The sequence below is a fragment of the Vicugna pacos genome, chromosome 30, assembly GCF_048564905.1.
Source record: "Vicugna pacos chromosome 30, VicPac4, whole genome shotgun sequence".
Taxonomy (NCBI): Eukaryota; Metazoa; Chordata; class Mammalia; order Artiodactyla; family Camelidae; genus Vicugna; species Vicugna pacos.
The window spans coordinates 36,406,084-36,423,043 of record NC_133016.1 but is presented as its reverse complement, the minus strand read 5'-3'; the positions used below and the strand labels follow the sequence as shown (position 1 = coordinate 36,423,043).

At 45.8% G+C, this 16,960-nt stretch overlaps 1 long non-coding RNA gene across 1 annotated transcript; it reads right to left on the bottom strand.

Moving 5' to 3' along the window:
* Positions 1 to 1,074: 1,074 nt before the first annotated feature.
* On the bottom strand, positions 1,075 to 6,071 carry LOC140690518 (uncharacterized). The gene is made up of 3 exons (XR_012065829.1): positions 5,827 to 6,071; positions 2,566 to 2,638; positions 1,075 to 1,192 (listed from the first exon to the last, which is right to left on the bottom strand). It is a non-coding gene; the product is annotated as an uncharacterized lncRNA (long non-coding RNA).
* Positions 6,072 to 16,960: the final 10,889 nt, after the last annotated feature.

Here is a 16,960-nt window from a genome sequence, read left to right as displayed (position 1 = left end):
GTGCATTTATATTCGTAAATATTGTTTCATATGAGCATATCGTGACCTAACCCAAATGCCGATTAGGAATCCAATGGATTCCTAGTCCGTGATATAGACTTGCAAGTCTTCCAACAGGATGAATGAATGCCATATTCTACACTACGTCGAGAAGAAATGGCACAAGCCTATAACAAGGAAAAGTAGCTCCGCAAAAGTGTACTAAGATCAAAAGAGACAGGCAGTAAAGTGCACATTGGGGATTGTATCATTCCTAGGAATTTCAGCCCCCTTGAAACAAATGGATAGATGTCCCGTGAATGCGGGTGTTTCAGCAGAAATCAACCGACGGCTATGTATTGCGGGTGTGCCCATATTACAGGAACAATAGTTTCCCTTAGTGGGTCTCTGTGTACTGTGAACTGTTAGAAAGTTTAAAGACGTGTGAAACATTCAACTGAAAATGGACACACTTCCCTCCGTTGCTACAGTGCATACAGATCTGAACAAAAGGAAAGAGGGAAGAACAAAGGCCCATGGGACGCTAGTGGGTAGAATCACATTTACCTTAGGAACCTCTCGTCGGATGCAGCCCCTCCCCCAACACTGACAAGATGCAGCAGCCATTGGGGATGGCAGTTAGCGGTTGGATTCCAGGTGGAATGTTGGTGTGTACCGCGAGGCTTGTTGTGGCTGGTGGATCCTAGGTAACCGGGCAGAGTTCTGTGGGTGGATCAGTGCGATGGAGGGGCTGCCGCCCTCTGTGGAGCTTGGCTTAGGTCTTTGGTCCGGGAAGCTGTGTCAGTTCGAGATACTGCTGCTGCCCAAAGACCTGAGTTCACGGGTCAGTTTCCAGAACCTGAAAGGGCAGACAGTGGAAGATCTGCCTGTCTTCAGCTTACTGGAGAGGCTCCGAGGTCCTTTCAGACTTGCCCAGTCCTGTTGAAGTCGACTTTATGGGAGACACGAAGAGAAGCTGGCCGAAAATATGGCTGCACGGATTGAGGAGAGATGCGAACACACTGATGAGAGATGTTCTGCTACAATAGAGAATACTGGCCTGGAGACAGCTGTAGAGGATAGCAGGCTCGAAAGGCATTCATGAGACATATTGAACCTCGCTGATACTAGCAGAAACATACGGAGGGCCACCGTGGACTGGAGGAAGTTCCTCAATTCTCTGCTCCAAGAACGGGTCCAAGATCTCTGACGTCTAAAGAGAAGAGATGGCAGAGATGATAAAAACGCTCATGTTCTTGAAAGAGGTCAGATAATCCACACGACCCAAGGGGCAATTCCAAGCCATTCAGATCAAAGTGCACCAAGCCCAGGTAAGCCTTTTCCCAGGTTTGGGCCTAGCTATCAAGCACTTGCTCTTCCCTCCCCTCCACTCAGGCATCCATTTTGAGGGATCAGTACCTGAGCTGCAATGAAGCCAGTAAGAGAAGAGCAAGCCCCTCCTAGAATCAGAGTTCCTCTAGCTTCATCCTCTGTGAACAACAGGGAACCCCATAAAGGTCAAATACTCTCGTATGAAATAGATAGGAATTGAATACTTAGCTCCCACAAAGAAACGATGGCCTTCCGCTAGATTCAGCAAATGCTGGGTTCATGTCTTCTCTGGGGTGAAGGGAGTGTGGTAAGTGAGGGGAATCTTTGACTGAACTTGAATCTGTATTAGGCCTCCGTTTTTCAAGACAGTCTAGGTACATATTAGAAGTCAGATAGTGAACGGAACTGTAAAAGTCGCCAATGACATGAAAGACACAGCTTATGTGGACCGTCTTTCAATTGAGTCAAGCCCCCGGGGGCAATCGATCATGGGGGTGCAGACTTGGTTGCATTCAAGTGCTTTACCCAACATGATCGGATGATTAAGCGTTCTCATCACTGATAGAAGAACACCTGGTTCTCAGTAGCCTAGCATAGCTGCAGCAGGCTTCTCATAGCTATAATGCCTCTAGGTTCTTTGGATTCAAAGCTAAATGTATATATTTAGTTCGTTTCCTCTTGTATTTTCCTTGAGAGGGATGTTACACCTTGAAATGCCAACATTGACCAGTAGGTGTCATCGGGAGTAAAGGGCACCACATGCACAAGGGAATCCAAGCTTGGGGGTTATTTCATGTTTCCATTAGTTATTTCATGGTTCCTGTTGGTTTCGGAGGCTTCCACAGTAAAGAGTTGACATGACCCCTTTAACAGTTCGGACTGCTAGTTTGCATTCTATCTGTCTATGTTTTCCTTAGAGCTGACAAAATGTTACCGAAATTGACAAGTCGGGCTTCTAGGTCGAATTAGTATGTTTCAGAAACTAACTTCATTTTCGTATAACTCCCAAAACATTTATATATATTCTATTAAATTTTTAGAGACTGCAAATGAGATATCAACACAATGTCAAAACTGGAGTCTTCGGACAATCCCTCCCACCACGGCTGTATAGAAACAAAGAGATAAAAAAAAATCACATTTCTGTGAAATGTATCTGGAAAGTGTTGATTCATCGATGCCCAGTTGACAGAGAAGCAGTGCAACCTGCGCTCACTCGCTCCCATGAACACAGCAATGGAAACATCCACTCACCCAGCCCTTGGCACAGGACACTTGCCGAAGAGAGGCCTGTTACTTCCAAAGACAGGATGAGGCCTCAGAACACCTGGAAGCAGGAGAAGGAAAAGCAGGGAATGGATACCAGTGCATGGTCTGAGCCCTGTTGATGGAGCAGTAAAGGTGAAACTCTCTTTAACTTGGACGCACACTCTCAAGCGGACAGGAGACATGGGATTGAAGGTGATGCGCTGAGTGTTAGAAGAGTGCACAGCAGATGCTTGGCTGACAGAACGCAAAGAATCCAGTGCAAAATATCCCCACAGTTGATTCTGAGACCAAGCTCCGAGCTGCCAAATTTGAGGTAGCAGAGGCAGCGTTCAGGGAGGGATAGGGCTACGGATGATGGCACACGCTGAGTCTCAGGGATCTGGAGTGCGTTGTGGGATGTGGTGGGTCCTATCAAGAGAGCAAACCGACCTGTGACCCCAATGAGCAAGCAACCACCCTGGCGCACGCAGTTGAAATTATCGATCTGTCCCATGGCCACACCCAGTGCATCTGCAGGACCAGAGACCAAGTTGGCATTTTGCCAATAGAGCATGTGTGGGGCTGAATCAGAGATATTGTGCATCGGGTCTGAGGGATCCAGGGGGCCTTGGGTTTGAATTCAGAATGAAAAGCCTTAGGATCTGCTACATTCATAACCTGGGCTGTGATTATGGTTTGGTTTGAGGCACAGGATGTGCAACAGCTCTGTGGTTGCCTTCGTGCACCCGTGCCACAAGGATGAGAGGACAAGGAAGTGTGGTCCAAGACCACAGCGTGAGAAGAGGAAGGATTTCCTTCAGTTTATCGCTCAAAAGCGGATGCTACATTTTGGATGGCACCGGCACGGTTCGGCAGCGAGGACACCAAGTTCGGGCTGCGGGATCATTCCAGCAGGCCCTGATGTGTGACATCCATAGATATGCTTCCACTGGTGTTTCTGTAGACAGAGAAGCTCTTGGAAGAACTGGTTTCAGTGGGACATTCCCGTGGAACTACAAAGCACAAGTGCACTCACACTCTGCTCTTCTAGAAACACTCCAAAATAACATAGAGTAGAATGCAGAGCTGAGAACCTTTAGAAGCTCCATTTCCACCAGAGGAAGTGTCCTGTGCTCTTTCAGATTTGTGAGATAAGCGTAATCAAAATGAGGTTATCCTAATCGAAATAGTATGGGGGGTTCATCACAACAAAGGCAACACCAGCAATTGGAGATAGACCAGACAACACACACAGGAACAGGACATGGCATCAATGTCTAGGAAAATTTGTCCTCACAGAAATCCCATGCAATTGTGTAGAGTCAAGAGTCTAAACTTTTCACTTAACCAAGCCCTAGAAGTCTACATTAGATACCTGAAATTACCTGACCAGTAGAGATGAAGAAATACAGTAAAAGGAAAAGGAAGTACCATTTTCAGTTCCAAAGAGATTGAAGGCCCTAAAGATAAGCTTTCAGACAACTAGACTGCAAAACGCTCTCCAGAGCAAGTATTGAAAATGGAGGTGAGGGAAACACTGAAGAACAACAGTGTCTCAGAATCACAAAAGGCAGAATACCAGAAAAGGGGAAGAGAAAGCCTAAAGACGAGCCAAATAATATCAGAAAACTCAGTGGATGAGAAAATATCAGGGCTAACATTCCGTCCTAAGCAGACTAGATATTGCAGAGGGATGCGTGAATGACTTTGAAGACAGGGGAACAGACATCCCTCGGTCAGAAGCACACATAGGAAAGCAAGTGCAAAATAATGAAAACATCACTGTTGAATCCTGGTTTATGACAGGCATGAAAGACTAAAATTCGAAAGAGTCCCAGATGGAAAAGCAAGAGATAAAGAAACAAACAATGTTTGAAAAGTTATGTGTAGAAAAATCAGACTGAAACTTGCTGAAAGCCAAGATAGAATCATCTAGGCGAATTCAGGAAGTACACAGCGTCCAAAAGAGGTGGAATCCCAATAGACTTAGCAGCAGCTGTATGATTCAAATCAACAAAGTTCATGAGCATCCCAGTGATTTAAAATGCGCCTGGAGGAAAGCAACATAGTCACAAGAGAACCTCCAGAGGGGTTTCAGCTGCTATCTCAGCAGCAATATTGCAGGACAGGGAGGAGTGCCAGGACATAGACCATAGCTTGAATGGCAAAATGCTGCCATCTAGGGTAGCCTATGCCACATGACCACCATTACTAATAACAGCAGAGCTAGAGAATGCCACAGACCTGCAAATCTTAAAAGAATTCAGCAGTTCGAAACTTATCCTAAAAGAAAGGTTGAGAATTCTCCCCTGAAGGGATAAGCAGCAAGATGAAATGGAAAGAAGAAAACCCTTATTGGAAATGCAAGAAGAGCATGAGTGGAAAAGAAGAAACAAGAAGAAAGCAAGGAGGACATCAAAACCCTAAAGATGGGAGAGGGAAGCAGGAAATCATAGGGGATTGGAAGCACTATCTTAAGGGAGTCAGCTTATATGACTCTCTGTTGGAAGCAAACGGAGAGATGCATGGCCTGACGTGTTTGCAAAACAAACGAGAAGCAGACCAAGAAAGAATCAAACAAACAAACAACACAAAAAGGGTAGGGTAACATGAATATTCAAAAGAAATTACTCAAGGTGATGTCAAGGATCATTCAGTACGCATCGACCCAGTATCGCGGCTTGAATGTACTCAGCACACCTGTATTCGGAAATCAGAGGCGTGCATTTATATTCGTAAATATTGTTTCATATGAGCATATCGTGACCTAACCCAAATGCCGATTAGGAATCCAATGGATTCCTAGTCCGTGATATAGACTTGCAAGTCTTCCAACAGGATGAATGAATGCCATATTCTACACTACGTCGAGAAGAAATGGCACAAGCCTATAACAAGGAAAAGTAGCTCCGCAAAAGTGTACTAAGATCAAAAGAGACAGGCAGTAAAGTGCACATTGGGGATTGTATCATTCCTAGGAATTTCAGCCCCCTTGAAACAAATGGATAGATGTCCCGTGAATGCGGGTGTTTCAGCAGAAATCAACCGACGGCTATGTATTGCGGGTGTGCCCATATTACAGGAACAATAGTTTCCCTTAGTGGGTCTCTGTGTACTGTGAACTGTTAGAAAGTTTAAAGACGTGTGAAACATTCAACTGAAAATGGACACACTTCCCTCCGTTGCTACAGTGCATACAGATCTGAACAAAAGGAAAGAGGGAAGAACAAAGGCCCATGGGACGCTAGTGGGTAGAATCACATTTACCTTAGGAACCTCTCGTCGGATGCAGCCCCTCCCCCAACACTGACAAGATGCAGCAGCCATTGGGGATGGCAGTTAGCGGTTGGATTCCAGGTGGAATGTTGATGTGTACCGCGAGGCTTGTTGTGGCTGGTGGATCCTAGGTAACCGGGCAGAGTTCTGTGGGTGGATCAGTGCGATGGAGGGGCTGCCGCCCTCTGTGGAGCTTGGCTTAGGTCTTTGGTCCGGGAAGCTGTGTCAGTTCGAGATACTGCTGCTGCCCAAAGACCTGAGTTCACGGGTCAGTTTCCAGAACCTGAAAGGGCAGACAGTGGAAGATCTGCCTGTCTTCAGCTTACTGGAGAGGCTCCGAGGTCCTTTCAGACTTGCCCAGTCCTGTTGAAGTCGACTTTATGGGAGACACGAAGAGAAGCTGGCCGAAAATATGGCTGCACGGATTGAGGAGAGATGCGAACACATTGATGAGAGATGTTCTGCTACAATAGAGAATACTGGCCTGGAGACAGCTGTAGAGGATAGCAGGCTCGAAAGGCATTCATGAGACATATTGAACCTCGCTGATACTAGCAGAAACATACGGAGGGCCACCGTGGACTGGAGGAAGTTCCTCAATTCTCTGCTCCAAGAACGGGTCCAAGATCCCTGACGTCTAAAGAGAAGAGATGGCAGAGATGATAAAAACGCTCATGTTCTTGAAAGAGGTCAGATAATCCACACGACCCAAGGGGCAATTCCAAGCCATTCAGATCAAAGTGCACCAAGCCCAGGTAAGCCTTTTCCCAGGTTTGGGCCTAGCTATCAAGCACTTGCTCTTCCCTCCCCTCCACTCAGGCATCCATTTTGAGGGATCAGTACCTGAGCTGCAATGAAGCCAGTAAGAGAAGAGCAAGCCCCTCCTAGAATCAGAGTTCCTCTAGCTTCATCCTCTGTGAACAACAGGGAACCCCATAAAGGTCAAATACTCTCGTATGAAATAGATAGGAATTGAATACTTAGCTCCCACAAAGAAACGATGGCCTTCCGCTAGATTCAGCAAATGCTGGGTTCATGTCTTCTCTGGGGTGAAGGGAGTGTGGTAAGTGAGGGGAATCTTTGACTGAACTTGAATCTGTATTAGGCCTCCGTTTTTCAAGACAGTCTAGGTACATATTAGAAGTCAGATAGTGAACGGAACTGTAAAAGTCGCCAATGACATGAAAGACACAGCTTATGTGGACCGTCTTTCAATTGAGTCAAGCCCCCGGGGGCAATCGATCATGGGGGTGCAGACTTGGTTGCATTCAAGTGCTTTACCCAACATGATCGGATGATTAAGCGTTCTCATCACTGATAGAAGAACACCTGGTTCTCAGTAGCCTAGCATAGCTGCAGCAGGCTTCTCATAGCTATAATGCCTCTAGGTTCTTTGGATTCAAAGCTAAATGTATATATTTAGTTCGTTTCCTCTTGTATTTTCCTTGAGAGGGATGTTACACCTTGAAATGCCAACATTGACCAGTAGGTGTCATCGGGAGTAAAGGGCACCACATGCACAAGGGAATCCAAGCTTGGGGGTTATTTCATGTTTCCATTAGTTATTTCATGGTTCCTGTTGGTTTCGGAGGCTTCCACAGTAAAGAGTTGACATGACCCCTTTAACAGTTCGGACTGCTAGTTTGCATTCTATCTGTCTATGTTTTCCTTAGAGCTGACAAAATGTTACCGAAATTGACAAGTCGGGCTTCTAGGTCGAATTAGTATGTTTCAGAAACTAACTTCATTTTCGTATAACTCCCAAAACATTTATATATATTCTATTAAATTTTTAGAGACTGCAAATGAGATATCAACACAATGTCAAAACTGGAGTCTTCGGACAATCCCTCCCACCACGGCTGTATAGAAACAAAGAGATAAAAAAAAATCACATTTCTGTGAAATGTATCTGGAAAGTGTTGATTCATCGATGCCCAGTTGACAGAGAAGCAGTGCAACCTGCGCTCACTCGCTCCCATGAACACAGCAATGGAAACATCCACTCACCCAGCCCTTGGCACAGGACACTTGCCGAAGAGAGGCCTGTTACTTCCAAAGACAGGATGAGGCCTCAGAACACCTGGAAGCAGGAGAAGGAAAAGCAGGGAATGGATACCAGTGCATGGTCTGAGCCCTGTTGATGGAGCAGTAAAGGTGAAACTCTCTTTAACTTGGACGCACACTCTCAAGCGGACAGGAGACATGGGATTGAAGGTGATGCGCTGAGTGTTAGAAGAGTGCACAGCAGATGCTTGGCTGACAGAACGCAAAGAATCCAGTGCAAAATATCCCCACAGTTGATTCTGAGACCAAGCTCCGAGCTGCCAAATTTGAGGTAGCAGAGGCAGCGTTCAGGGAGGGATAGGGCTACGGATGATGGCACACGCTGAGTCTCAGGGATCTGGAGTGCGTTGTGGGATGTGGTGGGTCCTATCAAGAGAGCAAACCGACCTGTGACCCCAATGAGCAAGCAACCACCCTGGCGCACGCAGTTGAAATTATCGATCTGTCCCATGGCCACACCCAGTGCATCTGCAGGACCAGAGACCAAGTTGGCATTTTGCCAATAGAGCATGTGTGGGGCTGAATCAGAGATATTGTGCATCGGGTCTGAGGGATCCAGGGGGCCTTGGGTTTGAATTCAGAATGAAAAGCCTTAGGATCTGCTACATTCATAACCTGGGCTGTGATTATGGTTTGGTTTGAGGCACAGGATGTGCAACAGCTCTGTGGTTGCCTTCGTGCACCCGTGCCACAAGGATGAGAGGACAAGGAAGTGTGGTCCAAGACCACAGCGTGAGAAGAGGAAGGATTTCCTTCAGTTTATCGCTCAAAAGCGGATGCTACATTTTGGATGGCACCGGCACGGTTCGGCAGCGAGGACACCAAGTTCGGGCTGCGGGATCATTCCAGCAGGCCCTGATGTGTGACATCCATAGATATGCTTCCACTGGTGTTTCTGTAGACAGAGAAGCTCTTGGAAGAACTGGTTTCAGTGGGACATTCCCGTGGAACTACAAAGCACAAGCGCACTCACACTCTGCTCTTCTAGAAACACTCCAAAATAACATAGAGTAGAATGCAGAGCTGAGAACCTTTAGAAGCTCCATTTCCACCAGAGGAAGTGTCCTGTGCTCTTTCAGATTTGTGAGATAAGCGTAATCAAAATGAGGTTATCCTAATCGAAATAGTATGGGGGGTTCATCACAACAAAGGCAACACCAGCAATTGGAGATAGACCAGACAACACACACAGGAACAGGACATGGCATCAATGTCTAGGAAAATTTGTCCTCACAGAAATCCCATGCAATTGTGTAGAGTCAAGAGTCTAAACTTTTCACTTAACCAAGCCCTAGAAGTCTACATTAGATACCTGAAATTACCTGACCAGTAGAGATGAAGAAATACAGTAAAAGGAAAAGGAAGTACCATTTTCAGTTCCAAAGAGATTGAAGGCCCTAAAGATAAGCTTTCAGACAACTAGACTGCAAAACGCTCTCCAGAGCAAGTATTGAAAATGGAGGTGAGGGAAACACTGAAGAACAACAGTGTCTCAGAATCACAAAAGGCAGAATACCAGAAAAGGGGAAGAGAAAGCCTAAAGACGAGCCAAATAATATCAGAAAACTCAGTGGATGAGAAAATATCAGGGCTAACATTCCGTCCTAAGCAGACTAGATATTGCAGAGGGATGCGTGAATGACTTTGAAGACAGGGGAACAGACATCCCTCGGTCAGAAGCACACATAGGAAAGCAAGTGCAAAATAATGAAAACATCACTGTTGAATCCTGGTTTATGACAGGCATGAAAGACTAAAATTCGAAAGAGTCCCAGATGGAAAAGCAAGAGATAAAGAAACAAACAATGTTTGAAAAGTTATGTGTAGAAAAATCAGACTGAAACTTGCTGAAAGCCAAGATAGAATCATCTAGGCGAATTCAGGAAGTACACAGCGTCCAAAAGAGGTGGAATCCCAATAGACTTAGCAGCAGCTGTATGATCCAAATCAACAAAGTTCATGAGCATCCCAGTGATTTAAAATGCGCCTGGAGGAAAGCAACATAGTCACAAGAGAACCTCCAGAGGGGTTTCAGCTGCTATCTCAGCAGCAATATTGCAGGACAGGGAGGAGTGCCAGGACATAGACCATAGCTTGAATGGCAAAATGCTGCCATCTAGGGTAGCCTATGCCACATGACCACCATTTCTAATAACAGCAGAGCTAGAGAATGCCACAGACCTGCAAATCTTAAAAGAATTCAGCAGTTCGAAACGTATCCTAAAAGAAAGGTTGAGAATTCTCCCCTGAAGGGATAAGCAGCAAGATGAAATGGAAAGAAGAAAACCCTTATTGGAAATGCAAGAAGAGCATGAGTGGAAAAGAAGAAACAAGAAGAAAGCAAGGAGGACATCAAAACCCTAAAGATGGGAGAGGGAAGCAGGAAATCATAGGGGATTGGAAGCACTATCTTAAGGGAGTCAGCTTATATGACTCTCTGTTGGAAGCAAACGGAGAGATGCATGGCCTGACGTGTTTGCAAAACAAACGAGAAGCAGACCAAGAAAGAATCAAACAAACAAACAACACAAAAAGGGTAGGGTAACATGAATATTCAAAAGAAATTACTCAAGGTGATGTCAAGGATCATTCAGTACGCATCGACCCAGTATCGCGGCTTGAATGTACTCAGCACACCTGTATTCGGAAATCAGAGGCGTGCATTTATATTCGTAAATATTGTTTCATATGAGCATATCGTGACCTAACCCAAATGCCGATTAGGAATCCAATGGATTCCTAGTCCGTGATATAGACTTGCAAGTCTTCCAACAGGATGAATGAATGCCATATTCTACACTACGTCGAGAAGAAATGGCACAAGCCTATAACAAGGAAAAGTAGCTCCGCAAAAGTGTACTAAGATCAAAAGAGACAGGCAGTAAAGTGCACATTGGGGATTGTATCATTCCTAGGAATTTCAGCCCCCTTGAAACAAATGGATAGATGTCCCGTGAATGCGGGTGTTTCAGCAGAAATCAACCGACGGCTATGTATTGCGGGTGTGCCCATATTACAGGAACAATAGTTTCCCTTAGTGGGTCTCTGTGTACTGTGAACTGTTAGAAAGTTTAAAGACGTGTGAAACATTCAACTGAAAATGGACACACTTCCCTCCGTTGCTACAGTGCATACAGATCTGAACAAAAGGAAAGAGGGAAGAACAAAGGCCCATGGGACGCTAGTGGGTAGAATCACATTTACCTTAGGAACCTCTCGTCGGATGCAGCCCCTCCCCCAACACTGACAAGATGCAGCAGCCATTGGGGATGGCAGTTAGCGGTTGGATTCCAGGTGGAATGTTGGTGTGTACCGCGAGGCTTGTTGTGGCTGGTGGATCCTAGGTAACCGGGCAGAGTTCTGTGGGTGGATCAGTGCGATGGAGGGGCTGCCGCCCTCTGTGGAGCTTGGCTTAGGTCTTTGGTCCGGGAAGCTGTGTCAGTTCGAGATACTGCTGCTGCCCAAAGACCTGAGTTCACGGGTCAGTTTCCAGAACCTGAAAGGGCAGACAGTGGAAGATCTGCCTGTCTTCAGCTTACTGGAGAGGCTCCGAGGTCCTTTCAGACTTGCCCAGTCCTGTTGAAGTCGACTTTATGGGAGACACGAAGAGAAGCTGGCCGAAAATATGGCTGCACGGATTGAGGAGAGATGCGAACACATTGATGAGAGATGTTCTGCTACAATAGAGAATACTGGCCTGGAGACAGCTGTAGAGGATAGCAGGCTCGAAAGGCATTCATGAGACATATTGAACCTCGCTGATACTAGCAGAAACATACGGAGGGCCACCGTGGACTGGAGGAAGTTCCTCAATTCTCTGCTCCAAGAACGGGTCCAAGATCCCTGACGTCTAAAGAGAAGAGATGGCAGAGATGATAAAAACGCTCATGTTCTTGAAAGAGGTCAGATAATCCACACGACCCAAGGGGCAATTCCAAGCCATTCAGATCAAAGTGCACCAAGCCCAGGTAAGCCTTTTCCCAGGTTTGGGCCTAGCTATCAAGCACTTGCTCTTCCCTCCCCTCCACTCAGGCATCCATTTTGAGGGATCAGTACCTGAGCTGCAATGAAGCCAGTAAGAGAAGAGCAAGCCCCTCCTAGAATCAGAGTTCCTCTAGCTTCATCCTCTGTGAACAACAGGGAACCCCATAAAGGTCAAATACTCTCGTATGAAATAGATAGGAATTGAATACTTAGCTCCCACAAAGAAACGATGGCCTTCCGCTAGATTCAGCAAATGCTGGGTTCATGTCTTCTCTGGGGTGAAGGGAGTGTGGTAAGTGAGGGGAATCTTTGACTGAACTTGAATCTGTATTAGGCCTCCGTTTTTCAAGACAGTCTAGGTACATATTAGAAGTCAGATAGTGAACGGAACTGTAAAAGTCGCCAATGACATGAAAGACACAGCTTATGTGGACCGTCTTTCAATTGAGTCAAGCCCCCGGGGGCAATCGATCATGGGGGTGCAGACTTGGTTGCATTCAAGTGCTTTACCCAACATGATCGGATGATTAAGCGTTCTCATCACTGATAGAAGAACACCTGGTTCTCAGTAGCCTAGCATAGCTGCAGCAGGCTTCTCATAGCTATAATGCCTCTAGGTTCTTTGGATTCAAAGCTAAATGTATATATTTAGTTCGTTTCCTCTTGTATTTTCCTTGAGAGGGATGTTACACCTTGAAATGCCAACATTGACCAGTAGGTGTCATCGGGAGTAAAGGGCACCACATGCACAAGGGAATCCAAGCTTGGGGGTTATTTCATGTTTCCATTAGTTATTTCATGGTTCCTGTTGGTTTCGGAGGCTTCAACAGTAAAGAGTTGACATGACCCCTTTAAAAGTTCGGACTGCTAGTTTGCATTCTATCTGTCTATGTTTTCCTTAGAGCTGACAAAATGTTACCGAAATTGACAAGTCGGGCTTCTAGGTCGAATTAGTATGTTTCAGAAACTAACTTCATTTTCGTATAACTCCCAAAACATTTATATATATTCTATTAAATTTTTAGAGACTGCAAATGAGATATCAACACAATGTCAAAACTGGAGTCTTCGGACAGTCCCTCCCACCACGGCTGTATAGAAACAAAGAGATAAAAAAAAATCACATTTCTGTGAAATGTATCTGGAAAGTGTTGATTCATCGATGCCCAGTTGACAGAGAAGCAGTGCAACCTGCGCTCACTCGCTCCCATAAACACAGCAATGGAAACATCCACTCACCCAGCCCTTGGCACAGGACACTTGCCGAAGAGAGGCCTGTTACTTCCAAAGACAGGATGAGGCCTCAGAACACCTGGAAGCAGGAGAAGGAAAAGCAGGGAATGGATACCAGTGCATGGTCTGAGCCCTGTTGATGGAGCAGTAAAGGTGAAACTCTCTTTAACTTGGACGCACACTCTCAAGCGGACAGGAGACATGGGATTGAAGGTGATGCGCTGAGTGTTAGAAGAGTGCACAGCAGATGCTTGGCTGACAGAACGCAAAGAATCCAGTGCAAAATATCCCCACAGTTGATTCTGAGACCAAGCTCCGAGCTGCCAAATTTGAGGTAGCAGAGGCAGCGTTCAGGGAGGGATAGGGCTACGGATGATGGCACACGCTGAGTCTCAGGGATCTGGAGTGCGTTGTGGGATGTGGTGGGTCCTATCAAGAGAGCAAACCGACCTGTGACCCCAATGAGCAAGCAACCACCCTGGCGCACGCAGTTGAAATTATCGATCTGTCCCATGGCCACACCCAGTGCATCTGCAGGACCAGAGACCAATTTGGCATTTTGCCAATAGAGCATGTGTGGGGCTGAATCAGAGATATTGTGCATCGGGTCTGAGGGATCCAGGGGGCCTTGGGTTTGAATTCAGAATGAAAAGCCTTAGGATCTGCTACATTCATAACCTGGGCTGTGATTATGGTTTGGTTTGAGGCACAGGATGTGCAACAGCTCTGTGGTTGCCTTCGTGCACCCGTGCCACAAGGATGAGAGGACAAGGAAGTGTGGTCCAAGACCACAGCGTGAGAAGAGGAAGGATTTCCTTCAGTTTATCGCTCAAAAGCGGATGCTACATTTTGGATGGCACCGGCACGGTTCGGCAGCGAGGACACCAAGTTCGGGCTGCGGGATCATTCCAGCAGGCCCTGATGTGTGACATCCATAGATATGCTTCCACTGGTGTTTCTGTAGACAGAGAAGCTCTTGGAAGAACTGGTTTCAGTGGGACATTCCCGTGGAACTACAAAGCACAAGCGCACTCACACTCTGCTCTTCTAGAAACACTCCAAAATAACATAGAGTAGAATGCAGAGCTGAGAACCTTTAGAAGCTCCATTTCCACCAGAGGAAGTGTCCTGTGCTCTTTCAGATTTGTGAGATAAGCGTAATCAAAATGAGGTTATCCTAATCGAAATAGTATGGGGGGTTCATCACAACAAAGGCAACACCAGCAATTGGAGATAGACCAGACAACACACACAGGAACAGGACATGGCATCAATGTCTAGGAAAATTTGTCCTCACAGAAATCCCATGCAATTGTGTAGAGTCAAGAGTCTAAACTTTTCACTTAACCAAGCCCTAGAAGTCTACATTAGATACCTGAAATTACCTGACCAGTAGAGATGAAGAAATACAGTAAAAGGAAAAGGAAGTACCATTTTCAGTTCCAAAGAGATTGAAGGCCCTAAAGATAAGCTTTCAGACAACTAGACTGCAAAACGCTCTCCAGAGCAAGTATTGAAAATGGAGGTGAGGGAAACACTGAAGAACAACAGTGTCTCAGAATCACAAAAGGCAGAATACCAGAAAAGGGGAAGAGAAAGCCTAAAGACGAGCCAAATAATATCAGAAAACTCAGTGGATGAGAAAATATCAGGGCTAACATTCCGTCCTAAGCAGACTAGATATTGCAGAGGGATGCGTGAATGACTTTGAAGACAGGGGAACAGACATCCCTCGGTCAGAAGCACACATAGGAAAGCAAGTGCAAAATAATGAAAACATCACTGTTGAATCCTGGTTTATGACAGGCATGAAAGACTAAAATTCGAAAGAGTCCCAGATGGAAAAGCAAGAGATAAAGAAACAAACAATGTTTGAAAAGTTATGTGTAGAAAAATCAGACTGAAACTTGCTGAAAGCCAAGATAGAATCATCTAGGCGAATTCAGGAAGTACACAGCGTCCAAAAGAGGTGGAATCCCAATAGACTTAGCAGCAGCTGTATGATCCAAATCAACAAAGTTCATGAGCATCCCAGTGATTTAAAATGCGCCTGGAGGAAAGCAACATAGTCACAAGAGAACCTCCAGAGGGGTTTCAGCTGCTATCTCAGCAGCAATATTGCAGGACAGGGAGGAGTGCCAGGACATAGACCATAGCTTGAATGGCAAAATGCTGCCATCTAGGGTAGCCTATGCCACATGACCACCATTTCTAATAACAGCAGAGCTAGAGAATGCCACAGACCTGCAAATCTTAAAAGAATTCAGCAGTTCGAAACGTATCCTAAAAGAAAGGTTGAGAATTCTCCCCTGAAGGGATAAGCAGCAAGATGAAATGGAAAGAAGAAAACCCTTATTGGAAATGCAAGAAGAGCATGAGTGGAAAAGAAGAAACAAGAAGAAAGCAAGGAGGACATCAAAACCCTAAAGATGGGAGAGGGAAGCAGGAAATCATAGGGGATTGGAAGCACTATCTTAAGGGAGTCAGCTTATATGACTCTCTGTTGGAAGCAAACGGAGAGATGCATGGCCTGACGTGTTTGCAAAACAAACGAGAAGCAGACCAAGAAAGAATCAAACAAACAAACAACACAAAAAGGGTAGGGTAACATGAATATTCAAAAGAAATTACTCAAGGTGATGTCAAGGATCATTCAGTACGCATCGACCCAGTATCGCGGCTTGAATGTACTCAGCACACCTGTATTCGGAAATCAGAGGCGTGCATTTATATTCGTAAATATTGTTTCATATGAGCATATCGTGACCTAACCCAAATGCCGATTAGGAATCCAATGGATTCCTAGTCCGTGATATAGACTTGCAAGTCTTCCAACAGGATGAATGAATGCCATATTCTACACTACGTCGAGAAGAAATGGCACAAGCCTATAACAAGGAAAAGTAGCTCCGCAAAAGTGTACTAAGATCAAAAGAGACAGGCAGTAAAGTGCACATTGGGGATTGTATCATTCCTAGGAATTTCAGCCCCCTTGAAACAAATGGATAGATGTCCCGTGAATGCGGGTGTTTCAGCAGAAATCAACCGACGGCTATGTATTGCGGGTGTGCCCATATTACAGGAACAATAGTTTCCCTTAGTGGGTCTCTGTGTACTGTGAACTGTTAGAAAGTTTAAAGACGTGTGAAACATTCAACTGAAAATGGACACACTTCCCTCCGTTGCTACAGTGCATACAGATCTGAACAAAAGGAAAGAGGGAAGAACAAAGGCCCATGGGACGCTAGTGGGTAGAATCACATTTACCTTAGGAACCTCTCGTCGGATGCAGCCCCTCCCCCAACACTGACAAGATGCAGCAGCCATTGGGGATGGCAGTTAGCGGTTGGATTCCAGGTGGAATGTTGGTGTGTACCGCGAGGCTTGTTGTGGCTGGTGGATCCTAGGTAACCGGGCAGAGTTCTGTGGGTGGGTCAGTGCGATGGAGGGGCTGCCGCCCTCTGTGGAGCTTGGCTTAGGTCTTTGGTCCGGGAAGCTGTGTCAGTTCGAGATACTGCTGCTGCCCAAAGACCTGAGTTCACGGGTCAGTTTCCAGAACCTGAAAGGGCAGACAGTGGAAGATCTGCCTGTCTTCAGCTTACTGGAGAGGCTCCGAGGTCCTTTCAGACTTGCCCAGTCCTGTTGAAGTCGACTTTATGGGAGACACGAAGAGAAGCTGGCCGAAAATATGGCTGCACGGATTGAGGAGAGATGCGAACACATTGATGAGAGATGTTCTGCTACAATAGAGAATACTGGCCTGGAGACAGCTGTAGAGGATAGCAGGCTCGAAAGGCATTCATGAGACATATTGAACCTCGCTGATACTAGCAGAAACATA